The 27,930-nt window shown below is 35.9% G+C and overlaps 1 protein-coding gene and 1 non-coding gene across 5 annotated transcripts in view; both read left to right on the plus strand.

The window, feature by feature from the left end:
* The window catches only part of IMMP2L (inner mitochondrial membrane peptidase subunit 2), an 895,580-nt gene that overhangs the window by 293,702 nt on the left and 573,948 nt on the right, over positions 1 to 27,930 (plus strand). The window lies entirely within an intron of this gene.
* LOC135274265 (5S ribosomal RNA) lies at positions 20,826 to 20,944 on the plus strand. The gene has a single exon (XR_010342103.1). It is a non-coding gene; the product is annotated as a 5S ribosomal RNA (ribosomal RNA).

Genomic DNA, 27,930 nt, shown 5'->3' on the forward strand with positions numbered 1-27,930 from the left:
ACTTTTTAATGGGGTTATTTTTTTTTCTTGTAGAGTTGAGTTTCTTGTAGATTCTGGATGTTAGCCATTTATTGAATGCATAGTTTGCAAATATTTTTTCCCATTCTATAGACTATCTGTTTATTCTGTTGGTTGCTCCTTTTGTTGTGCAGAAGCTTCTTAGTTTAATTAAGTCCCATTTGTCTATTTTTGTTTTTGTTGCTTTTGCTTTTGTGGACTTGGTCATAAGGTGTTTGCCTAGGCCAACGTCTAGAAGAGTTTTTCTCAAGTTTTATTTTAGGATTTTCTTAGTTTAAGGTCTTACATTTAGATGTGTAATCAACCTTAAGTTCATTTCTGTAGATGGTGAAAAGAGGTATGGATCCAGTCATTTTTCTGCATATGGTTGTCCAATTTTTTCAGCACCATTATTAAATAAGGTGACATTTCCCCAGTGTATATTTTTGTTGACTTTGTTGAAGATCAGCTGGTGGTAGGTATGTGCCTTTATTACTGGTTACTCTATTCTGTTCCATTCATCGAGGTATCTATTTTAATACCAGTCCCATACTCTGTTGCTTGCTATAGCCTTTTAATATAATTTAATGCCAGGTAATGTGATGCCTCCAGCTTCTTTTTCCCCCCTTAGGATTGCTTTGGCTATTCAGGCTCTTTCTTTCGGTTCCATATGAATATTAGGATTTTTTTTTTCTAATTCTGTGAAAAATGACTTTGGGAAAAGCCCAGGATCAGACAGGATCACAGCTAAATTCTACCAAATAGACAAAGAAGAATTAATACCAATCCTCTTGAAACTGTTCCAGAACATTGAGGAGGAGGGAGTTCTTCCTAATTTACTCTATGAGGCCAGTATCAACCTCATACCAAAGCCAGATAAGGAGACAACAATAAAAGAAAACTATAGACTAAAATCTCTGATGACCATAGACACAAAATCCTCAACAAAATGCTAGCAAATAGAACCCAACAGCACATCAAAGAGATAATACACCATGATCATGCGGGATTTATCTCAAGGATGCAAGGATGCTTCAACATATGTAAATCGATAAACCTGATACATCACATATACAGAATTAATGACAAAAACAATATGATCATCTTAATAGATGCAAAAATTTTCTTCAATAAAATTCAACATTCCTTCATGATAAAAAAATCCTTAAAAAACTAGGGCTTAGAAGGACATATCTCAACATAGTAAAGAAAATATACAACAAACCCATAGCCAACATCATACTTAATTGAGAAAAGTTTAGAGTATTCCCTCTAATAACTAGGACAAGACAAGGATACCCACTTTGGCCACTCCTATGCAGCATATTACTGGAAGTCCTAATCAGAATGATTAAGCAAGAGAGAGAAATAAGAGGCATTTAAACTGGAAATGAGGAAGTCAAATTATCCCTATTTACTGATGATATGATCTTATACGTAGAAAACCCTAATGACTCCACTGAAGAACTCTTAGATTTGACCAATGAAATCTAAGAAACCAAGTGAAGTTTCAGAATACAAAATTAACGTATAGAAATCAATAGCTTTTTTTATACCAATAACAATCTAGCTGAGGATTAAGTCAAGAAGGCAATCCCATTTACAATTGCTATTAAAAATACCTAGGAATATATTTAACCAAGGAGGTGAAAGATCTCGATAAAGAGAACTACAAAACACTGATGAAAGAAATTGTAGATAACACAAACAAATGGAAAAAATTTCATTCTCACAGATTGGAAAAATCAGTATTGTTAAATCTACAGATTCAATGCAATTCCTATAGAATTGTATGTTAAAACTTAATTGTGTTACCATGTAAATAATTCATACACACCCCTCCCCATACTGAATAAGTTGTATCTGATTTGTTAAAAGTGAATTTTTTATTATTACATTTTCAGTATAATTACTGTCTTTCCTTCACCAATCTTCTACAACTGTTTTTTGGAGTGTGAATTACTTACAGGAAGCAGCCCAAGTATACAAATGCTATTGGGAGGAACAATAATTCTGGTTCAAAATCATTAGGAATTCACTTCAGAACATAAACTTTCTGTTTGACAAGCTAATTCTCCTCGGAAATATTTGAGTTTGTTGGTAGAACTGTTTATGTGAGAGTGCTTTACTGCTATTGGTAGAGAAGCATTTGGGTCAAGTCTCTATCACATGAGTGTCCCCCCACCCGCTATTAGTGGCCAATGTCGTCTTTCTGGCTTACAGGCACCGACCTGTATTCCTTATCTCTGTGAGCAGATCCTCTGGGAGCCTCCCTGGGATTCCTATGAATATGCACAGTGCAATTGCATTTTTCCCAACATGAAAGAATTCAAATGGTCTGGAAACTTGCCAACTTTAATTCTGACACATCTCAAGATTAGAATGTCAGTGTAAATGAAGAGGCAGAGTTGCGCCTTGGTGCTACTGTGTTGGGATCAGAGACTGGAAGATGTCAAGCAGACAGAGCTGTAAATGATCAAGTGTGAGTGTTTTACATACTGATGGGGAATGCTGGTATCTTTTCATGTCTGCACTGTGTTAATTCTCTAAACCATTATAGTATTACTCTTTCTGTTGGGAATAACAAGAAAAGCTATTCTATCTGTGTTGCCTGCTTCTGGGACACGTGCCTGTTTGCTTGACTACTGGTCTTTGAATTTAGGATTGCAAAACAGTTGTTCAGAAAACAACCACAGCAGTATGCTTCAGAAAACCCTTCTCTCTTTTGAGATATAACTGGACTGGTGATTCGTGTCTGTTTGTTAATTGCAATAAAGCTGCTATTGTAATTTAGTATGCTTGTTAAGAACAGTCCAACAGTTCTCTGAGGGACAATAGATAACCTGCTATGTGTCTTGCTTAGGGAACTGGTAATTATTTTACTGTAAATGAATCTAACAATAGCCTATCAGAAAACCACAAGAGAGACAGGGTTTGAGGGAGGAATATTGAAATTGAGGCTCTTCTTTATTGACTACATTCATCAGCCCAAATTACTGGCAATAAGGTTTTTAGAATGGTTCAAGTAAAGTAAAATAATTAAGATTCTCTTCAGTTACTGTAAAAAAAATTCTTAATATGAGTGCATCGTATTTAAGACTCATTTTAACCTTCCTTTTAATGGAAGTTTTACTGTTTCTTATTATGTAATGATGACTTTTCATTTTGAAAAGGTGATCCTACCAGATCAGAGACTCGTAAATTTTTCCTGTAGGAATTGCTTGATTATTATCACTAATTACGTTTTAGAACTACCTACTATGTTTTATTTTGATTTACATTGATTTTTTTCCCCCTGGGTAAAACAGGTGTAATTAAAACACAGATGGAAGTAATAATTTTGGGTGTCATTGGCAGAGTAAATAAAGGATAGGTTGGGGAAGCACATTTTCTTCCCATGAAAGACTCAAAATTATATGTTGACTGAGGAGACTGTAGGCAAGTTATTAGTTTCCAAAAAATTTAAGAAGTGTAAGAACTTCTTAAGTTTTTATAAAAAACTCCATTTTTTATTAAGAACTTCTTAAAAAATTTAAGAAGTTCTTAATAAAAAATGGAGTTTGTTATAAATCAAACTGTTGACTTTGGTATTTGCATCCTCTCAGTATTAAGATCAAACCTACTTTTATTTATATCCTTTTCATTCCTTCCCTTTATGTCACTGTGCTCCAGCCTAACATGTTTATTAATTCCAGGAATATTCCATGCAATATTTGTGGTTTTGGCTATGATTTTCCCTGAGCCTTAAATGTTCCTAACCCTAACCTGTATATCCAGAACTTAAGATGCCTTCAGATCCTGCTCCCTCAGGAAGTGTTCATCAGGTGGAGTGAATATCCCCTATCTCTGAATCCCACAATATTGCACCTGCACCTCCCTGCATCCTCAAAGCAGAAGTTCGTATGCTATGTTCATGATGACTCCCATACCCATGGAAAGATAACTGTTGTTCTGTCCCCTGCTACTTCCTTTATTTTAGTTTATTATTATGTATTATTGCTAGTTTTCCATATTTTTCCTGTTAGTCTATGAGCTCAATTTAACCTCCTTCTGTCAAATAAGGCTACCCATGATCTGATCCCTGTCTTTTGCAAGCAGCCCAATATTTCCACTACATTGAGGTTTTTTTTTTTTTTGGAGACAGAGTCTCATTCTATTGCCCAGGATGGAGTGCAATGGTGTGATTTCGGCTTACTGCAACCTCCGCCTCTCAGGTACAAGTGATTCCCCTGCCTCAGCCTCCCAAGTAGCTGGGATTACAGGTAGCTGCTACCACACCCAGCAAATTTTTGTATTTTAATAGAGATGGGGTTTCACAATGTTAGCCAGACTGGTCTTGAACTCCTTAACTCAAGTGGTCTGCCTGCCTCAGCCTCCCAAAGTGCTGGGATTACAAGCATGAGCCACTGCCCCGTGACGCTGAGCTATTTTTAATTTCACTTCAAGGCCTCTGATGTTTTGTGATTCTAGACTTTGATCAAGATTGTTTATTCTGTTCATAATGTTCTTTATAATCTATCAATACTCCATTATCACCTCCTCCAAAATCTAGATCAGTTTGCTAATTTCTATACTCTTGCTACATACTTCTGTATTGTAATCTGAGGTGACTTTTTTACAGGGCAATAACCATTTCTTATTTTTTGTTGTCTCAATATCTAGCATTATAATTGGCACACAGTAGGCTCCCAATAAGCATTTGAATAAATGGATGTGAGAACAGAGACTAAGAATATCCCGCAGGCCATATGAAAATGAGGAGTAAGAATCTTGGAGCAAAATCAAGAGATGAGTTTTAGGACAAAGATTCTCTTGATAGCTTCCAATTTAAGATATGAGTATTAAGGGATAGCAGTATAACAGTTATTGAAGACCTATATTGATTCTACAGAAGTGTCCATTTGGGGAGTGACATATCCTCAGTGGTGAGTAAAACTACCTTCCACGATTCAGATAGGTAGTTATTTTTAGGAATGGTCTCAGAGGAATAATTCAGGTTTCATCTTTATTTAGTCGGGATTCAAAGGTCCACTGAATTTTGAGACAGGTTAACACTTTGGAATAAGGCTGCAGTACCGTCTTGAGAGGTTCATAGAGAGCTGGAGTATAAGGGAAATGGTCATAGGGTAAACCTGTGTAGAAGCTTGGCTACTGCAAAGCTGGGCTAGAATGGTTCAGCCAGGCTAAAAGGATTACTGGGTAAATGAGAAGCTGACTTTGAAGTCTCTATCTTTCTGCCAATGGCCAGTTTTGGTCCTAGAGTCTGAGGTTTGTGGGCCCAAAGAGAAGGGCTAGCTGAGCCCAGCTGAAAAGGTTGGAGATGTCCTGTGGAAATAAGCCTACACTGGACTCAGTCAGCCCTTTCCTACTTTTGTTCACTCCTCATCTCTATTAACACATCAGAATTTCTATACTAGTCTGTGTGTCAGCCAATCAATGCTTAGTGTAGGAAACTTCCTATGTGTGAAGCACTGTACAGGCCTTGAGATTAAAATGTTGAATAAGACATAATGGTTCCTGTGGAGCTTAGCTGGTGAGGTAAATAGATGTACTATGACCAGTTAATTTTCATTGTGTTTAATCATACTAAAGTAGCAGTGTACAGTGCTTTTGGAGAATATAGTAGAGATTTATTTATTCTGGGAATCAAGAAAGGTTTGTATTAGACATGCCATTTAAGCTTAGATACAAGAAATGAGGAGTTTGCTAAAAAAGCAAGGTAGAGACTATTTAGCGACAGCATAAGCAAAAGCCCTCAGGCAAGATAAAATGAGATTTGGTTGAAGGCCAGCATAGTTAGGTAGGAGAGTTTACACAAGATAATCCTAAAGAGATATAGTAAGGGCTTTATCTTGGAGGCTACAGGAAGCTACAGAAAGGATTTTAGACTTTGTCTAAAAGATACAGGAAGTCATTGGAGAAGTTTAATATCATCATGTTTATGTTTTATAACAATTGTTCTGTCTGCACTGTGGAAAACAGATTGGGTGGGGCAAAAGGAGAAATGGAATGTTTGTGTTTGTCTGGTTAGGAGGCTATTGCTGTGGTCCAAGCATGAGATGACTCTGGTCTCGATTAGTGTGGTAGTGGAGATGAAGTGGACAGATTGGAAACATGTGTGGGAATAGAATAGGCAATATTTTGGCCAATTGATTAGATGTGGCCAGAGAGAGAAAGTAGTTAAGAATGCCTTCTAAGCTTGAACAACTTGAGCAACTTGCTTTGTGGTGGTGTCATTTTTTTTTTTTCTGAGATAGGTTTTAGGTAATGTAGGACATTTGTACTCAGGGACTCTCCAAGATACCCAAACGGTCAGTTGGATAGATAAGCCTAATCCTGAGAGGTAGATTTGGAGTCATTTCAGGCATTTGTATGGATGCAATTACCTGGGCCAGTGACTGTCATAATGTGGTCCCCAGAACAGCAACATCAGCATCACTTGGATGTTTGGAATTTCTTAGGCCCCAACCTAGACCTACTCTATATCAGAAACTCTGAATGTAAGGCCCAACAATCTGTGTTAATAAGCCTTCCTTATGGTTCTGATGTACACTGGAGCTTGAGAACCACTGGCCAAATGTAGCATGAGGGCATGAGTATAATTTGCATTCTTTTACTCCAAAAGCAGTCTTAATTTGTGTTGAATTTTATGTCATTCAGCTTTTGGCCATTCTTGCATTGGGCATGTGTAATAAGTCCATTCTCAAACTACTATAAAGGACTGCCCAAGACTGGGCAATTTATAAAGGAAAGAGGTTAAAGAGGTTCAGCATGGCTGGGAGGACTCAAGAAACTTAACAATCATGGCAGAAAGGGAAGCAAACATGCCCTTCCTCATATGGCGGCAGGAAGGAGAAGTGCCACGCAAAAGGGGGAAAAGCCCCTTATAAAACTGTTAGATCTCATGAGAACTCACTATCATGAGAACAGCATGAGAGTAACTGTCCCCATAATTAAATTACCTCCCACTGGGTCCCTCCCATGACATGTGGTGATTATGGGAATTACAATTCAAGATGAGATTTGGGTGGGGACACAGCCAAACCATATCAGCATGTTAACAGAGTAGATAATAGTCTTAGCAGGAGTGACATGGTTCTGAGATTGTACTTTATGTTAAGATTTTGAAAAATTATTCATGTAAGATATGTGCTCATTTTAGAGATGCCATGTTAGTAGGCATAAACAAAATCCAATTGTTATATAATCCTGGAGGACTAAAGAAAAAATTCTATGTGTAAGATAATTAAAAACAAATAAATACTTGTGTTTTCATTAGATGGGGGTCTTTTCAGTTCAAATATACTGTTCATAAATTATTGAAATATAGGTGTCGTGTAGAAATTACTTTGATTAAACTCTTTACCTTGGAAACTACTTTCTAAAGGGTAGGATGCTATTTGGTAAGCCTTTTAAAGTTGGTTTTGACAGCTAATTTGCTCACATAATAGCATAAAGTTTCTTCTCTTCTGCATCATATTTTTAAGGGGATTTTTTTTCTTTGTAATGAACTCTGATAAATATATGAGATAATTGTTGGACTATATCTACATAAAAAAGAATTCAAGTCACTAAATAAAATACTCATGACAAATAGAATCTATTTAGACTCTTCGTCCTAGGATTGCATTCTGTCACTGTGCTCAAGAATAATACTGAACATTATTAAAAAATGAAAAGCAGATCAGTAGAAGAGGTTTCTTTAAGGCATTACTGAAGTTTTTCATAATGGGAGACAGGTAATGATAACTTTCAGGTAATGGAATCTATGCTATAGTACATTCACTTGACACATTTTCTTTGAATGTAATAGTTTTGTATTTTTTAAAATAAAAGGCAAGCCAGCTTTTTCCTGCCCTCATTTAATTAGGGCAGCTACATTGTAGGCACTAGGAAAAGCAAATGGGTGATTTTCAAATCAGTGGGGAAGATACATACACACACCCACCCACCCACACACACACACACATGCATGCATAGACACACAAAGATGGTACAATAGGAATAGGGTTTGTATAGGTTAATATACAAACATGCAATACCAAAGAATGATGCCTGACTGAATCTTGAAAGACAAGAAGAATCAGCCAATATTGAGAGAGATATTCTGAAGTCAGAATGTGGTAAGTGCTTCCCTTTAGAGCAGGTATAGGTAGCCAAAAATGGTGCAACTCCAGGAAAAAGACATCTGAGTGGATTTTGATTATATACTTTAGAGAGCATTTCTGTGTGGTGAGTTTGTATTAGATAGGCTTCTTTTAGATAGGTTACTGGGACTTAAATGGATTTAAACACATAATTCCATATTTTGGTAACATAATTTCATAATTTGTTATATCTTTTTCATGATGTGAACATTGGTTATTGCTTTTTTAAAAGCACTTTAATACATATTACCATTAATTTAAATTTGCATTTAAATTTAATTAATGTTAAATGTAAAATTTAATTAATGTTAATTTAAATTTAACATCATATACACACAGAAGAAAATACTGTATTCATAGTATGTTTAATAATATTTTTCAGTGAATGTCTTTTTATTTTTAAATTATAAAATGAAATAAGTGGCACTGTTTCTGAAGAGAGAGACCATAGTATATAGCAAACACATATAATTTTCGTACTTGCCACTTTATAATTATTTACATGCTTGCATGTTTTTCAAGATGATATATACTTGATTTGGCTTAAAAATTCTATCATTTGTTCAGTCTTTCCATATAAATAATGTCTTTCTATATGAATTACATTTCTTAATACTTATTTGTATAATGTCTTAGCATGATGAGACAATATAATAATGTGACAACCTGAAAAAGAATGGTATTTGTTGGGACAAGGAAATGAGTCAGCTCAAAGTGTTTCTTAAATGGGCAGATGCTGCTTTTGATAAAAATTTTACACTGAAGCCTCCTATCTCTATTAACTCTGCCCTGCCAGTTGTTCTGTTAACTCATGACTGAGTGTGGATTTCACACAGTGGCAGCTGTAGGCAGAAGTAGCCTAGGCAGAGCCTGAGGCCCTCTCTCCCTGTATGAGCCTTAATTCTGTGCCCTATGCAGTAATTGGACCTTGCTCCACCTACTTTAGAAGTAATAAAAAACGGACAATATTTGCAGATGCCTCCAATTTACCAACGACCAGAAAAGATAATAGTTTGTTTAGAAATCTGAAGTTTGGCCAGGTGCAATGGCTCATACCTATAATCCCAGGTATTGGAAAGCTGAGACAGGAGGATTGCTTGAGCCCAGGGGTTTTAGACCAGCCTGGGCAATAGAGTGAGGTCCTGTTTCTACGTAAAATAGGAAAATTCAAATTAGCCAGGGATGGTGGTGCTTGCCTGTGGTCCCAGCTACTGGAGAGGCTGAGGAGAGAAGGATCATTTGAGTACAGGAGTTTGAGGCTTTAGTGAGTCATGTCATGCCACTGCATTCCAGTCTGGGCAAACAGAGCAAGACTCGGACTCAAAGGAAAAAAAAAGGAAATGTGAAGTGTTTAACTCATATCTCTATGCTGGGAATGCAGTTTTCACTTCTGGCTCTTTTTTTTTAATTAGATAAACAACAAAAACAAAATTTTTGAAACCATCAAGCTTACTTGGCATTGTTTCCTATTGCTACCACCACGTAGCTGAAACCTGTTACTGGAATCCTGTCTTCAGCAGAACCATGAGCTAGGTGAAGTTTTCTATCTCTGCTAAACAAACATCTAATACTCTTGAGTTCCTTGTACCCTATGGGGCTTCACACAATGCTATTGATGAGCTGCATTCTAATATCCTACTCCTTTTAGAGATATCAGCTTTTTAAAAGAGAATGTCTTGGGGGAGTAATATATAACACATAGAGATAAATCTCTAATGGTAGAATTTAAAACATCATGATGGTGGGGTGTTGATGAGTGAGAAAATTGGGGACAGAGACTTTTGTCTAATTCTAAAATAAATGTATAAGTCACTGCTTCCTCTCTTCTCTTTGTAAACTGGGGTTATTATTCATTATTATTGCCATTTTAAAAATCTATTGAATTATCATGCTTAAATAGATAGTATACAGGCATGAATGGGCCAGAATTTACTACTTCTGCTTTGAAAAAGATACCCTGTAATGATACAGAGAATGAACTGAGACTATTTATATACAATGACTCATGAACTCATAGAAAAAATGAATGATCGTTGGTTCACATTGCAATTTGTGGTCTACCCTGGAATCATATTTTAACTAACCCAGCAAACACCTCTGTGGATGATAAGTAGTATTATCCCTGAAGAATAGTATAAAGAAAAAAGTTAATATAATCTGAAATCTTGAAAAAGAAAAAAAAACTGTTACCCATATTGAGTCTATTAAAGAATGGGTCAAAAGATAGTTCAAGGTTAAGAATGTCCTGCTAAGAGGATGTCCAGTAAATCAGTGAGAGAATTAAGAACATCTGAGCTTCTGGCCTCTTAGGGAATGGAGTCACTATTTCCTTTGAGGCCATGTTTATGATCATAGTAAGTGACCTGGGGAGACTAGTGCTCCTAGCAATGAAACAGATGGCATGATGCCCCATCACCCTGCAGCTTGGGAGCTATAATGCTGACCAACTGGGAGAGAAATGTTAAATAATAACAAATTAGGGCATGTTTAAATAATGACATTGAGTAAATCTTAGTTATTTTATATTTTCAAAAGACTTTACAATTTTATTTATTTCCCATTCAAATTGTCTGCAATTCCCCTAATTCACTATGTTCTCCTTAATGCCTCAAAAAAGATCTGTTTGAGATCATACATATTCTGATGATGAATTTGTATTAAGAAGAAAGAAAGATTATCAGCCCCACAACTTGGTAAGGTCCTATAAAAATTTATTAAAATATAGCACGTTAGCACTAGAGGGAATTTTGGACATATGGAGGAATTGAATTTGTAATTGTGATCAAACTTATGATCAAAATCATCCAGAAAACATGGTATTGAATCAGTTAAGGGTAGCCTTTGGGGAAACAAGCTTTCTGGATCATTGGAAAGCTAGGGTAGAGAAACTGATCAAAGACACTGGGCTTTGATTGCTTTCTTCATCTAGATGAGGCTGTGACCTTGCTCATGCTGCACTTGATTCAAGAAATAGGAGAGCTGCTGTTTGTAAACATTCTTTTAAATGGAAGCATGTCTGTTGCATCATAAGTTCTTTCTGGGTAAGCGATTTTAACCACATGTTGGCATGACAAAAATGTGGCAATTTCATATGTCTGGCAGGAAAATGCCGTAGTCTTTGCTATTTAACTGGGGACTTAGTTTAATTTTACAGTGGGCATATGTAAGTTCAATTAAGTCCAAATTTTATAGATGAAAGAAATGCACTTTATGGAATAAAAATGACTTGCCTAGACTGACAGATGTTCTTAGTGCCAGAGCTGGAGATAGAACCTAGGTCTCTTGAGCCTGCCTAATGCTTTTTTTATTTTTTATTTTATTTTTTTAATTGTCTGTTACCTCATAACTCAGGGGGAAAAAAAAAACCCAACCCTATGGTTCCCCCACTCCTTTTTTTTTGAAACGGAGTCTAGCTCTGTCGCCCAGGTGGGAGTGCAGTGGTACAATATTGGCTCACTGCAACCTGTCTCCTGGGTTCAGGCAATTCTCCTGTCTCAGCTGTCCAGAGACTGGGATTACAGGCCTGCGCCACCACTGGCTAACTACTGTATTTTTAGTAGGGACAGGGTTTCACCATGTTGGCCAGGCTGGTCTTGAACTCCTGACCTCAAGTGATCCACCTGCCTTGGCCTCCCGAAGTGCTGGGAGTACAGGTGTGAGCCACTGCGCCTGGCCCTCTGGTTTCTTTTAATGACAGCATTAGATTTCATTCATTTTTATGTTCATTCATGTATTTATTCATTTAGTGAATTAGTTATTACCTGTGGTTGTAGAGATACAGCAGTCACTGTCCTCATAAATAATACATTATATTCAAGAAAGACAATAAACTTAGTAAAATATTCTTTAATATATGTTTAAACATGTTTAAAGTATATCAGGTCACGGTAAGTTTTATTTAAAAAATCAACTCAAAAAGAGGCATGGGGGGTATGTGTAAAAGCAGGCTGCTGTGATTTTAGGATAGGTTGGTCAGAGAAGGCCTCACCGACTGGGTAGTCAGTCGTTAACCCAGTCACGTAGACTCTAATCTTGTAATGCCTACAGAAATCTATTTTTCTTTAAATGTCCCTAGATAAAAACAGAAACCCCCTGTCATGTCTTTTCTTGACCACAAATGCTTGTATTTTTCTTTCTCACTCTCATATTTTTAGGGCTTTATCCTGCATTATCCTGCCCCTAGTCTAGTTTTCAAAAAAAAAATCAAACCTGGATCATCTCACTCTGCTACTCTGAAATCTTGAGCAGTTTCTCAGCAGGCCTTTCTTGGGCCTGTGCAGACTCAATGCTTCTGCCCATCTTGGTCTTTGCACGCCGTGTTTCCTTTTAGGAATGGTTTTCTACCGTTTAAAACCCTAGCCATGTTTCACAGTCCATCTCAAATATTGTCCCTTCCATGAAATTTGTTGCTAATTTCTTTGTTCCTGCTGATCCCCTCCTTCAATCCTTGATGATAAGCATTGGTCTCTAAATCATCTTTTCATTAGTACAGCTCCTGACAAATTATCACTGCTCCAAAAGGGTTTGTTAAATCAAATTGATATTTATGAGATTCCATTGACAATCAGAGATCTCAACAAAAAGTTGAGACTTTGATTTGGGTTCAATATACTGCTCATGAAAATGCAGCCGAGGCCTAGGAGAAAAAATGTTTAATAGAATAGAATACATTTCCAACAGAAAAAGGCTTTTAGTAATATAGCCTATTCTATGTTCAGAGACAGTTGGGGAGAATGTACTCACGTGAATTTATGTGGGCAGCTGGCTGTCAGCTGAACCATGTGGAAAGGAATCTGCCTTAAACTGTTTTCTGCTAAAATAAGCAACATTTTAGAAATGTTGCCTATCTCTTTAGATTAGTACTAAATTATCCCACAGCTCTTTGAAGTTCATCTAGTTGATAATTGTTTCCAATGATCTGTAAACAAGCTTGCTTTAAACAGTTAACTCTTGCTTACTTGTGTAAAAGGTGCAGGTGACAAAGGATTGGAATTTTTTCTTTTTCTTTTACTTTAAGTTCTGGGGTACATGTGCAGATCTTGCAAGACTGTTACATAGGTATACACATGCCATGTGGTTTGCTGCATCCATCCCCCCATCTCCTACGTTAGGTATTTCTCCTAATGTTATCCCTTCCCAATCTCCCCACCCCTTGCTATCCCTCCCCTAGCCCCTCACCCCTCAACAAACCCCAGTGTATGATGATCCTCTCCCTGTGTCCATGTGTTCTCATTGTTTAACACCCACTAATGAGTGAGAACATGGGGTGTTTGGTTTTATGTTCTTGTGTCAGTTTGCTGAGAATGATGATTTCTGGATCCATCCATGTCCCTACAAAGGACATGAACTCATCCTTTTTGATGGCTGCATAGTATTCCATGCTGTATATGTGCCACATTGTCTTTATTCAGTCTATCATTGATGGACATTTGGGTTGGTTCCAAATCTTTGCTATTGTAAACAATGCTGCAGTGAACATACGTGTGCATGTATCTTTATAATAGAATGATTTATAATCCTTTGGGTTTATATCTAGTAATGAGATTGCTGGGTCAAATGGAATTTCTATTTCTAGGTCCTTGAGGAATTGCCACTCTGTCTTCCATAATGGTTTACACTCCCACCAACAGTGTAAAAGTGTTCCTATTTCTCCACATCCTCTCCAGCATCTGTTGTTTCCAGATTTTTTAATGATCACCATTCTAACTGGTGTGAGATGGTTTCTCAATGTGGTTTTGATTTGCATTTCTCTAATGACCAGTGATCATGAGCATTTTTTCATGTTTGTTGGCTGCATAAATGTCTTCTTTTGAAAAGTGTCTGTTCATATCCTTCACCCACTTTTGAATGGGTTTGTTTTTTTCTTGTATATTTGTTTTGGTTCTTTGTAGATTCTGGATATTAGCCCTTTGTCAGATGGGTAGATTGCAAAAATTTTTTCACATTCTGTTGGTTGCTGGTTCACCCTAATGATTGTTTCTTTTGCTGTGCAGAAGCTCTTAAGTTTAATTAGACTCCACTTTTGTTACCATTGCTTTTGGTGGTTTAGTCATGAAGTCCTTACCTGTGCATATGTCCTGAATGGTATTGCCTAGGTTTTCTTCCAGGGTTTTTATGGTATTAGGTCTTACATTTAAATCTTTAATCCATCTGGAGTTAATTTTTGTATAAGGTGTAAGGAAGGGATCCAGCTTCTGCTTTCTGCACATGGCTAGCCAATTTTCCCAACACCATTTATTAAATAGGGAATCCTTTTCCCATTGCTAGTTTTTGTCAGGTGTCAAAGATCAGATGGTTGTAGGTGTGTAGCGTGACTTCTGAAGGCTCTGTTCTGTTCCATTGGTCTATATCTCTGTTTTGGTACCAGTGCCATGCTGTTTTGACTACTGTAGCCTTGTAGTATAGTTTGAAGTCAGGTAGGGTGCTGCCTCCAGCTTTGTTCTTTTTGCTTAGGATTGTTTTGGCTATATGGGCTCTTCTTTGGTTCCTTATGAAGTTTAAGGTGGTTTTTTTCCAGTTCTGTGAGGAAGGTAACTGGTAGCTTGACGGGGGGTAGCATTAAGTCTATAAATTACTTTGGGCAGTATGGCCATTTTCACGATATTGATTCTATCTAACCATGAGCATGGAATGTTTCTCCATCTGTTTGCATCCTCTGTTATTTCCTTGAGCAGTGGTTTGTAGTTCTCCTTGAAGAAGTCCTTCACATCCTTTGTTAGTTGTATTCCTAGGTATTTTATTCTCTTTGTAGGAATTGTGAATGGGAGTTTGCTCATGATTTGACTCTCTGTCTGTTACTGGTTTATAGCAATGCTTGTGAATTCTGCACATTGATTCTGTATCCTGAGACTTTGCTGAAGTTGCTTATCAGTTTCAGGAGATTTTGGTCTGAAACGATGGGGTTTTCTACATACAAAATCATGTCATCTGCAGATAGAGAAATTTGACTTCCTCCTTTCCTAATTGAATACTCTTTATTTCTTTTTCTTACTTGATTCCTCTGGCTAGAACTTTCCATAGTATGTTGAATAGGAATGGTGAGAGAGGGCACCCTTGTCTAGTGCCAGATTTCAAAGGGAATGCTTCCAGTTTTTGCCCATTCAGTATGATATTGACTGCGGGTTTGTCGTAAATAGCTTTTATTATTTTGAGATACATTCCGTCTATACCTAATTTATTAAGAGTTTTTAGCATAAAGGGCTGTTGAATTTTGTTGAAGGCCTTCTCTGCATCTATTGAGATAATCATGTGGTTTTGTCTTTGGTTCACTCCTGCTTGAAGGAGTGGGAAGTTCCAGGGAACATGTTGGGGCTCAGCTCCATGGCACGAGACGCCGGCTCTAGTGCCCAGAACTTCTGCTACAGCACCTCCCACTCGACTCAGGATTGGAATTTAATAGGGGGAATTCAGTATATCAGTGTCCTTTCCCATTGGTTCCTGCCCTACAGCATAGTATGCTGCACAACCATGGGTACCAAAGCTTCACTTCTGGGAGATTTAGCCCTTTCTCTACCCTGAGCCACATTTACCAATATGAGAAAACTGCTTCTTCAACAGAGTCTGGAAATGGATGGCTGTTTCCATACCCAGTACTCCTGGCATTAAGGTAGTGGGGCAGTGTCGTAGTTGGCCATGCATTTTCCTTGGATGTCAATCTCACCATCTAATTTTCCCTGTAACTAGCTAGTCAGCACCTGGTCTTTTCAGTTTCTGCTTTGTAATCAAGTCAAAAATAGTGCTAGTATCCAGCCTTAAATTCTGTATTCACAGGTTTGATTCCTGTTGGGTGAAAACCTAAAAAAAAAAAAAAAAAAAAAAAAAAAAATCTTGCCTAGACAATTAATTTCTGCATGGCAAGTTTTTCAGAGATATATTTGCCAAGAGGATATGTATAAAATAAAACAAATTTCCCATCTGCTGTTTCCAGCAGAAATGTCTGATTTTGAAATATCTTCTCTACCCAGAGGATTTGACACTGTTGGGCAAGCTTGTAGTCCTAAATCTGAATCTCTCCTCTTAAACTGAGAAAGCCTTTAAATCCAAGATAATTTTTTTGGTAAATGAGCCCATGCCCTTATCAGGTGATGGTCATGATCTCATTTTAAGAAGAGACAGGTAAAAAATAGTAAACTGTATGATGTGAGACTTTTTTCCTTGATTTTGTGTTAATGTGTTTATATTTCACTTCAAGTGTAAACACTTTATTAGTTAGAAATGTAATTGGGAATTTTTCCATATACTGTATTGAAGCTGATTGTGGAGTATTAAAACTCTACTCACTACGTCCATCTGCAGCTATCCTATCACCTACCCATTCGTCCTAGTCAGAACCTTAGGAATTATTTTTAGATACTTAAAACTGATGTGTTTTGCCTTTTAACTATCTCTTCTTATTTAGGTCACCAGTGCCCTACATGTCGCTGAATCCAATGGACAAATTTTAATCCTCGTTTTTCTTTACTGTTAAGGCACAGATGCTCATTCTTTCTTTTTTGAAATGCTTTCTTCCCCTGGCTCCCAGCAAAGCCATGCTCTCCTGGTATGTCTCTAGTTTCCCTAGTCACTACTCAGTCATCTTTGCTTGTTCCTCTTCCTTTTACTAATCTCTAATAATTGGAGCATGCCAGGTACCAGTTCATGGACCTCTTCTCTAGTAACAGTTACTCTCTTTGTGATTTTATCCAGGCTCGTGGTTTAAAAACACATTGATATGCTGATGACTCCCAAATTTCTCTCTCTGTCCCAGACTTCTTTCCTATACATCCAGACTCCTATTTCCAAGGGTCCCCTTCTCATCTGCATTTAGATGCTTGCTTAGATTTGGAAGCCAGTATATCCAAAGCAGAACTCCCCCTCATTCCTATTTAAACTGTTGCCCCTGGTTCTCCCCATTTCAGCAAATAGCTGTTTTATCCTTCCACATGCTCAGAGCATAACTTGAGGTTTTCCTTGAATCCTCTTTCTTTACTGTTTTCATATTTTACATCCACCCTGTTGGGAAATCTTTTTGGTTCATTCTTCAGAATATATGCAAAAATACTTCTCACTATCCGTACCTCTCCTAGCCACCATCTGTCACCTGCTTCTTACAGCTTCCTAACTAGTCTCCTTGTTTCTGTCCTTGGCACCTTATAGTATTTTCTGAAGACACCAGTAACAATTACCATGTCACTTTTCTACTCCAGACCCTTCAATGTTTTCCTGCCTCTCTCAGAGTAAAAGTCAAAGACCTTACAGTGGCTTACAGGGGACTATATTAGCTGACTACTCATTAACCCTCAGAACTCATTTTTTTTTTTTTTAATGACTCCCCTTCCATTCACACTGGGCTCTTCCTCCCTAAGCAAACATACAGGACCAGACTGTCAAATCAGATAAACATGTATTAGAGACCTTGCCCAGTATCAGACTCTATTAATTAATGTCAAAGACACAGGTATTCTAAAAGCTTAGACAAATGAGAGAGAGAGAGGTCCACGATATCAAGGGCAGCTTCCAAGGTCCTTTCCATATTGTACAGGATTCTCTGGCTCAGAACCGATGAAGTCTCCGTATGATGCTCATGAGATTACCTCATACAGCAGGAATATTTAAATTATGAAATCTTCATTTAATACTTGAGATGGTTCTGTCTGTTTAAGATATTATCTAAGAAAACATACCTCATAAATCTTAGGTTCTGTTTACTATAGGTAATCTTTAGCTGGGGACATCTTGCTACAGGTGTTTCAGAGATGGTTTTTGCCTCTTGGATAAATACTATTAGTCTGTTTACTTAGAACTCCAGAGGACAAAGTGTGTAGACGTAGTCAGCTGCCTTCTCTTCCAGCCCCCGCTCCCATTTCTTTTCTCCCACTCATGTAAGCATAGCCCTGCTTCAGGGCCGTTGTACTAGCTCTTCCTTATTACGGAAATGCTCTGGACTCAGATCTTCTCATAGCCTGCTCCTGAACTTCATTTGAGCCTTTACTAACCATCCCTGGCTACTCTATATAAGATTTCAACCCCACTCCCTGATATACTCTCTTCCTCTTTCCAGCCTTTTTCTTTTTCATACTTATCTTTATCTGAAATACTACTATTTTATTTATTTATCTTGTTTATAGATTGTGTGCCATTAGAATAAAAGTTCCTATAGGGTGAGATTTTTGTTTATTGTTTATTCATAGTACCTTGAATGATACCCACCCACAGTAGGTTCTACTCTGTATTTATTGATTCAGTTCTTGCTTTCTGAATCCCTACCACCACTACCTTGGCTGAAGACCTCATCATTTCTCACTTAAATTACCACAGTCATCTGCTAACAGGCTACTGGTATGTTGTTTCAAACATGATCTTTTAAAAAGTCAACTCTGGTCTTGTCTTTCTCTTCTGCTTAATAATCTTCAGTCTCTCCCCATAGCCTTCAGGATAAAATCCATATTTCTTAGTATGACACCCAAGGCCTTGCTTACCTTTCTGACCTCAGTGCAGTTTCTTTCTCACTCATACATATGTGTCTTTCCCCCAAAGGTCTTAATGCATTTTGTTCCTGAATTTTGTGCCTGAAATGGCCTATCTGAATCATCTAAATAACTAGCTCCTTGATAATTTAGCCTAAGGCCATTTCCTGATGTTTCACTTTATTTTCTTTAGTTTGGATTAAGAATTCTCCTATAGAAACCAGTGCCTCTGTCTGATATATTATTTACATGTTATGTTACACTTATCCTAGAAAGTATTTCTCTTATTCACTAGACTCTAGCCTTCCTGAGTTCTGTTAAAGACTTGGTAATTTAGTTCATAGTTGATCTTCACAATGTGCTTAATGAATGAAGCCCTGAATCAGAAAATAGAGGGAATTTAGATTGGTAATAGCTTTTTAAAAATGTTCTGACTTGGTCACATAAGACAAAGAATGATAATTCCTGTATTTTCATTGATTTCATTTGTATTATACACAGAGAACAGCAACTACGTTAGTATTTCACTGGGATGCAGTCAGAGAGGGAAATCATGTGGGGAGGTCTTGGTGCAGGGATTATTATGAGGTTCGCTTACCTCAGAGAGCTAAACTATGATGAGAGAACTTTCAGGACACTGTTCATCTTTATCCTGTATTTAAAGACTGTGGAGAAATTAGCCATAATTAAATGCTTATCATGTTATTAAACAGATCAACTTAAAGAAGTTAATGGAAGGTTCTTGACCTATGAACTTGTTACATTATACTAAGAGTTACATGTTAAATAGAGAAGGGCACATTTTTTACTGAGATTCATTGTGCTCGGCTTCCTGGAATTTTGATTCTTGATTCCAAATATCTGTCATTTCATCATGGTTTTTTATCCCCATCTGTATTTATGCTGTAATCAAGAGTTGTAAGAGTTACCATTTAAAAATTATCATAATCTAGTGATTTAATTTAAGCTGGTCTGTTTTTATTACATTAACAAATGGGAAACTTGATAGGACAGTCAAAAATTCTCTTGTCATGTATTTGTAATATAATTTTCATTTAAAAATTATCATAATCTACTGATTTAATTTAAGCTGGTCTGTTTTTAATAAATTAACAAATGGGAAACTTGATAGGACAGTCAAAAATTCTCTTGTCATGTATTTGTAATATAATTTTTATGTCTATAATTTTTAATATCTGTTTTGATTGTATACTCTTTTAGAGAAACAGTCTCTTCCTCATATATTTCATATGAAAATGACTTATTCTTATACATTTTCTAAACTAACATGACCCATTATGATGAAATTGTTTTGCAAAATAGACTTCCAAGGTGTATAAGAATATTGTTATGAAAAAATATCTTTATAGGCAGACCTTCACATTATCTTATAGGTACCATCCCAAAATTTTGAATCTACTTTGTTCTTTTAGTTAACATAATCTCTCTAGATTAGGCCTAAAAATGAATTACCTTATACCAGATTCTGCTCTGTAGTGACCTGGCTAAGGGGACAGTATAGCTTAATCCCAGTTTTGTACAACTTGGATTACAGTTGACATACATTCATGAGCCACGTAATGATGTTTCAGTTAACAATGAGCTGCATATATGATGGTGGTCCCATAAGATTATAATGGAGCTGAAATATTCCTATTATTGCCTAGGGAAGTCATAGCCATCATAATATTGTAGCACAATGCACTACTGGTATGTTTGTGGTGATGCTGGTATAAACAAACCTATTGTGCTGCCAGTTGTATGAAAGTCTAGCCCATACAATTATATATATTACATAATACTTGATCATAATAACAACTCTGTAACTGGCTTATGTATTTACTATACTATCATTTCAATCATTTTAGAGTGTAGTTCTACTGAAACAACAACAAAAGTTAATAGTAAAACAGCCTTAGGCAGGTCCTTCCGTAGGTATTCCAGAAGAAGGCATTGTTATGATAGGAGATGACAGCTCCATGCATGGTATTGCCCCTGAAGACCTTCCAATGAGATAAGATATGGAGGTAGAAGGCAGTGATATTGATGATCCGGACCCTGTGTAGATCTAGGCTAATTTGTGTGTTTGTGTCTTAGTTTTTAAGGAAATCATTTAAAAAAGAAAATGATTTTTAAAAATAGAAAACAATTTATAATGTTTAAAGGAAAGTATTTCTCTACAGCTATATTTTTTTTAAAGCTGTGCTATTACAAGAGTCAAAAATTTAAGATTTTAGTCTACGGCCATACCACCCTGAATGCGCCCCATCTCATCTGATCTTGGAAGCAAAGCAGGGTCGGGCCTGGTTAGTACTTGGATGGGAGACTGCCTGGGAATACCAGGTGCTGTAGGCTTATTAAAAAAAAAAAATTAAAAAATTAAGATTTTAAAAGTTATAAAATTATACAGTAAGCTAAGCTTAACGTATTACTATCATTTTTAAATTATTTTTTAGAGACAGAATCACTCTGTCTCCCAGGACGAAGTGTAGTAGTTTATTTATATCTTACAGCATCCTTGAACTCCTGGCCTCAAGAGATCCCTTTGCCTCAGCATCCTGAGTAGCTAGGATTACAAGCACGCATCAGCAGTCCTGGCTAATATTAATAAATTTTTAATTAAAATTAAACATAGACTACATTGCCCAGATTGGTCTCAAATTTCTGGCCTTGAATTATCCTCCTGCCTCAGCTTCCCAAAGTTTTCAGATTACTGGCATGAGCCAGCATGTCCAGCCTAATTATTTATTGAAGAAAAATTAGCAAAAATTTTTGTGTAGCCCAAATGTACAGTGCTTATAAAGTCTGCAGTAGTGCAGTACTGCCCTAGGCCTTTACATTCAGTCACCAGTCACTGACTTACCCAGAGCAACTTCCAAAACTGTAAGCTCCATTCATGGAGCTTGTACACACTATACAGAGGTACCATGTTAAATCTTTTATACCAGATTTCTGCTGTATCTTTTCTATGTTTAGACAGGTTAGATATGTTTAAATATGCAAATACTTATTATTGTGTCACAGTTGCTTACAGTATTCAGTACAGTCACATGTTGCACACATTTGTTGCCTAGGAGCAATAGGCTATACCATATAGCCTAGGTGTGTAGTAGGCTATACCATCTAGGTTTGTGTAAGTACAGTTCACATGATGGTTAAATTGCCAAAGTTATGCATAGTTATAATTAATTATTTTATTTCCTCATTTAACCATGTGATAGTGGCCATTCAGCTTTAATATAAGTACTGAAAAGTGTAGTTTTAACACATTTATTTCAAAAATATGTTTTCTGGCTAGGTACAGTGGCTCATGCCTGTAATACTAACACTTTGGGAAGCTAAGGTGGGCAGATCACTTGAGGTCAGGAGTTTGAGACCAGCCTGACCAACATGGCAAAACCCTGTCTCTACTAATAATACAAAAAGTAGCCCAGCATGGTGGTGGGCACCTGTAATTCCAGCTACTTGGGAGGCTGAGGCATGAGAATCACTTGAACCTGGAAGGCGAAGGTGTCTAGGAGCCAAGATTGTGCCATTGCATTCTTACTCTGTTTTTTCAAAACAGTAAGACTTTCTTTCAAAATAAAAAAAAAAAATTAAAAATTAAAAAAATGCTTTCTTCATAAAACCAGTATTTTAAATGGTATTAATATTTATGAGCCATCATGTAGAAGATATATAAATATGAGTGAACAATATAGATGATAATTAAGGATTAAGGCCCTACTACCTTTGAACATATTTTGTATTTTACCCTTGATCTACTTGTTTTCAATCAATTCATCTTTTTTCTTCTTGAGTATGTCCATTGTACTCTGTGATCACTCACATTTGTGGGATGACATGTTAACTTATCTTTTAATGTATTTCTCCAAATAACTGCATCTTTGAGATTTGTGGCAGTAGGAAGCATAAAGGAACAACTCTTAGTTATCATTATTTTATTGATGTTCTAAGAGTTTCTTTAGTAACCTTCATGTGAAGTTGTGGGGTTTAGTAATTACATATCATCGTATTAGGAAAACATGCCTTGCTTAATTATTGAATCAAATATTCTTTAGGAAAAGGTGTTTTAAAGATGTATGGGCCATACATTTTGTACCAATATAATAATTCACTGTGTTATTTAAGCAAATAAGCTAGTTTAAATAAGCTTATAATGAGTTTTTAATTTATAGAGAAATGAATCTGTAGGGCAAAGAAAGGTGCAGAGTCTTTGAAGAATTTGCCTTGTATAATAATGGAAGACTCACATGAGTAAAATCCCTACTGAACTAGCTTTTGTTGGACTAAAGAATGCAATTATATTAAAAATTAATACTTCAGTGTAATACAAATCCAATGCTGCCTGAATTATTATGTGCCAAATTAGGTTGCTGTAAACAATAGCAAAATGAGTGATTGTGTAAATGAAAGTGCGGAGTTATTTAAACTTGCAATAGCATGTTTAATGAAATGCAGGGAAAGCAGAAAATGTTTAATTTAGTAACGGGTGAACTGAATCAGTCTGTCCTACAGAATGATAGGCTTTTGGACTAATTTTCAGTTAAAACATAATAATTGAATAACACCCTTATTAATATATACTATGGACTATTTCATATTATTCATTTTGAGTAAGATAGCTCTTTTAGTATGACAGAATTATTATGAGTACTGTGTGAAACACTGCCAATGGAGTTAAGTCTTTGTTGGATTTTTCCCTTATAGAATCTGGGGAAACTCGTTGTTATCTTCTGGTTAGATTATATCAGGATCATAATATGATAAATGTCTTCAGAGAAAAACATGCTTTAGCATTTGGCTGGAATATAATTGTGTAAGTCTAGTTTACTTGTGTCTATTGTAGGTAGCATAAGGTGCTTACTTAGAATAACGATGGACTTACTATCTTTAGACAAATCTCTGGAATTCTTGATCGACCCAGGTATTATTTAGTTAAGTACATGAAACTGCTTCTTGTCTGCGTTTTTTGTCTTTTAGAATCAATACAATTCAGGTATTTTGAAAATGTTTTTTCTCAGAGGGTGTGAATTCACAGTATGTGATAATTTATTGTGGCAATTCAGGGCAGAGAGTTAAATTATTGAAGAGCCACCTTGATTCCCTTTAGGGGTACTCTATCTTATGATTATCCTGTGATACAGAAAAAACCCTTTTACTTGATTTAAAAGAACTTTTCTCCCTAGGAAGCATAGTCCTCTATGAACAATGGACATACAGTGAAAATCTGTGGTAAGAATGAAAAGCTGAAAGCATCTTTTAACAATGAAACTGCTTATTTGTAAATATGGAGTACAGTTTACTGTGTTAATCCTTTTTCAATGAGACATTTCATTGACATATTCTATTCATTTGGAGTTTGTTTCCAAACAGAATTGGAAGAAGAAAATAGCATGTATTACCTTACACAGTGAACCACAGTTATCAAAGTGGTATATGTAGAAAATAATGAATATTAGATTCAAAATAATTTTTCAAATAAAAACATTGTTATAGTTCATATGTACATCATTGCAGATATGGAACTTGAAATCTGTTTAGTTTAAAGCAAAACAAAATTTAACCTTTATGTATGCCATTTTGTAACTGTGTAACTTTGGTAAATAAATGTTTTTGTATGAATAAACCAAATTAGTGTAGTACTTTAAAACAAGGAAAAAGAACAGATCATTAAAAATGGGTTTGCTGGAATACTATCTAAATCAAGCAACTAATCTTTTGTTTTAAAAAAAATGCTTCCCAAAGAAATACTATACAATGTATAATAAATTTCTATTCTTCATTTTAATTTTTTGAGAGATAATTATGATTTATTCTTTGGAATAAACAGCTCATTGAATATCTTTAAAAAGTTTTTAAAAAAGCATTTATTGTTTCCAGAAACATTCCTTGGCAATTATGGCTTTGAACGATAGAATACAGATAAAACTAATATGTGGGAGTTATTATTTGGTTAGAAGCATTGTACAGGTAGATAACCTTTTCTTGGGAAGAATTCTAAAGCTTTTGGTTTGGACAATAATTATTAAAGGACACTGTCTGCACTCTGAGTGTTCCAAGAATTCTTGTGTTAACCAAAGCATGAGATTTGGAAAGAGTAGACCTCAGTTCAAGTCCGGCTCATCTATCCCTAGCTCTTTTATGTTTCAGATCCTGTATGGCTCACTCATCTTTCCTGAACTTCATTTTCCTCTTCTTTAAACTTGTGACATAATCTGTAACTTACAGAGTTTTATTAGGGAAAAATGATAGATGCATATGAAAGTTTAAAATTATATATAATAATTATTCTATTTAGTTCTCTTATTATTATAGTGTATAATTATCAAAAACTTTCACTTATTAGGAGGAGCTTCTCTGTAAAAAAAAATGCTATAATGAATCATTTTAAGTGGAGCATTTTTTTTTTTTTTGGAAAATGGATAATACCATCCTCCTTTCTCTTACTACCTTTCCCACCATTCTTTTGTTTCACTCATTTTATACTGTGAAATGTTCAAACTGCTGTCAGTGTTGCGCTTGTGATGTATTTGAGAATGCATTCTATCTTCATGGAAAAGATGGCATTCAATTTGCAATTGAGGTTTTTTAGTTTTCTTTTATTAGGATATTTGCAGTCATTCATAGAAGAGATGTCTCCAAGGATTGGTGCGCAGTTTGATTGCTGTGGGAAGATATGCTTTAAAATATGTATTGATGGTGGTCGTTAGAATAGTGGGATTGGATTGGAGATAGAATTGCTATTTAACTGGCAGTTTCATTGGTACCGAAAACCTTTATGTATTAGTGTACATTATAGATTAAAAATGTAAAGTAGTTGTATTTGGGCATAGGATCATGGATAATTAAAATTTTTCTGCATTATGTTAATTACATTTGAGAGTTACATATATGTTTGCTATGCAAAAATTAATGTTGATAAGGACCTGAAGATTTTTCCTGGAAACAATTTACAGTTGACCCTTGAACAACACAGGCTGGAACTGCACAGTTATATGTGGCTTTGTTTTCAACCAGACGTGGATTTGAGGGATATAAAACTTGTATTATAGAGGGCTGACTTTTTTATATGAGGGTTCTGCAGGATGACTCTGGGACTTACGCCATGCAGATTTAGTTATACATGGGTAGTCCTGGAACCAATCCTCATGTATACAGAGGGACAACTATACATCCTCGATAAGCCTGTATATGTAACTTGATTTTTTTCTTTTTACTTATAAATGTTAATACATTGGATTCATTAATTACCCAGTAAACTAGGTATTAGATATTCTGACAGTCTGCCCTAGATTTAAAACAGCACTTTGAGTACAATATTAGGTAGTGAAATATCCTATTTCAGAGAGTTTTCATCCATGAAATAGCATTTTTGTGTTCATTTCTGTTTACCAGATGAGAGATTGATAGATGAAAACAAAAATGTTCCATATTTGTTATGGCTCATATTTGTAAACTTTCCCCTTTTCAGATTTGCGTATATTCAGAGACTTTTAGGATCATTCCAGAGTGCTTAGGACCATTCATTTTACTTTGAGATCAGTAAACTGAAAACAAAAGACAAGAAACAGATTTCTGCTTAAATGAGAACTAGTTAACTCGCCTTTCTCTATCATTCATAGCCACTAAAGCAGAGTTTTTAAAGCATTTTTCTCTCAGAAATCTCATTCAGTGAGGGTGTTTTGGGGGAAAAAATGCTTAGCTCAAATAAGAGGTAACTTGATGCACAAATTTTATATCTTAGGGAATAGGTTTTACATGGCCTTGCAATCTGTGGAGTTAGATAATTTTCACAATTATTTTGTTTGGCACTTCAGTGCTTTTTAAAAGCACATTGATAAAGTTGTTGTTACTGAACAATCAATATATTTCACCTAAGAATTTTGATTTCTGGATTTGTTTAAGTGTGAGATCATTCCATACTGCCCTCACATCTCTCTTTGGCAGTGGTTTTCTGGGGCTCTTCACTTACTTTAATTACTTGCCTGGTTTTTTGTAAGCATTTGACTTTGGCCTAAATAATTTCTGACTTTAGATCAAGTTCTATGTGGCAGACTTTGAGAGCCTTAACACATATTGATACATATTTTGTGATTCTTTGGTAACAAATCTTGACCCCAATTAGTTTGCATGCTCTTTCTGCAACACACACTTTATACTCTCCTGATTAAAGCCCTTAGAGGGATTTCCTTCTTAGACCTTTGATGTTGCTTTTCATGACCTTAACCTTGCCTTTCTCTCAAGACTTTTATTTTCTGGCAGTCTTATAGCCAAACAGAATCATATGCAGCTTCCTTTCACCTCTGAGCCTTGCATGTCATGTTACCTGACATTCCTTCTCACCTTGCTTCGTCTCGTTTACACACCCTCCGCCTCTTCCCTGACAGCCCTCCCTAATGCTCACTCTTCCTCTGAGGAAGGCACATCTCCCCTGAATGTCGCTCCTTGAGGCCTGCTGGCTATTGTCTTTTGCTCTGCTGTACACCTAACACTGCATATGTGAGTATTCACTCAGTAAGTAGCCATTATGGACATTTTTTTGTGTACGTCATTGATATTTTATAAGTATCTGATAACACTGAAGTTTTAGGTGGTATGTGTTTGGGGAAATGTTTAATTTTAGTGGAGGAATGACAGACGTTATCCCCCTTAAGTATTCCAGGTGAGACCTTTAGCATGTTAAATTTTATTGGATTACAATAAATCTTTTCTCTTCCATATCCCATTTCTCACCATATTTTATACTTATGATAAAATTGGAAACATTTGTAGAAATTAGAGGAAGCCCAGGAGATATTGGTAAAATCTGTAAACATTTTATAACTTTCATCATACCATTTTTACTTTTAAAGAAATAATTTTATATAGACACAAACAGAATCTTAGTTCTCATACATCACATTGCTCTTATAAATGACATTGTCAGTTTTGGAACCATGTAACTTTTAAATGTAATGTTGAGTAAAACCCTAAGGTTTTAGAATATGCAATAGAAAATGTCATTTTCTAATGCTTGGATCTTGAAAATCAAGTTCATGCATCTGAAACAATATGAAAAGATATGTTTGAATAATTAATTGCATATTATGCCAATGTTACTAATCTTAAATAGACGCTTCACAAATTCTCAAAAATAGAATTTTAATTTAAATGCTCAAAGACCCCAATTAAGTGTTGGCTTCAAAACTAATGCAGTCTTGCAGTCACATATTATTCATCAGAGGCTGGTATTCTTTTTCTCTTCTGCTTCCTATTCCAAATTATTCCTTGTCACATTTCCTTTTTCAGTGGCTATGTCTACTAGGCTTTCTCTTCTCCAATCATATGACAGTTATTTA

The sequence above is a fragment of the Aotus nancymaae genome, unplaced genomic scaffold, assembly GCF_030222135.1.
Source record: "Aotus nancymaae isolate 86718 unplaced genomic scaffold, 86718_ANA_hifiasm-v0.15.2.pri h1tg000002l, whole genome shotgun sequence".
NCBI lineage: Eukaryota > Metazoa > Chordata > Mammalia > Primates > Aotidae > Aotus > Aotus nancymaae.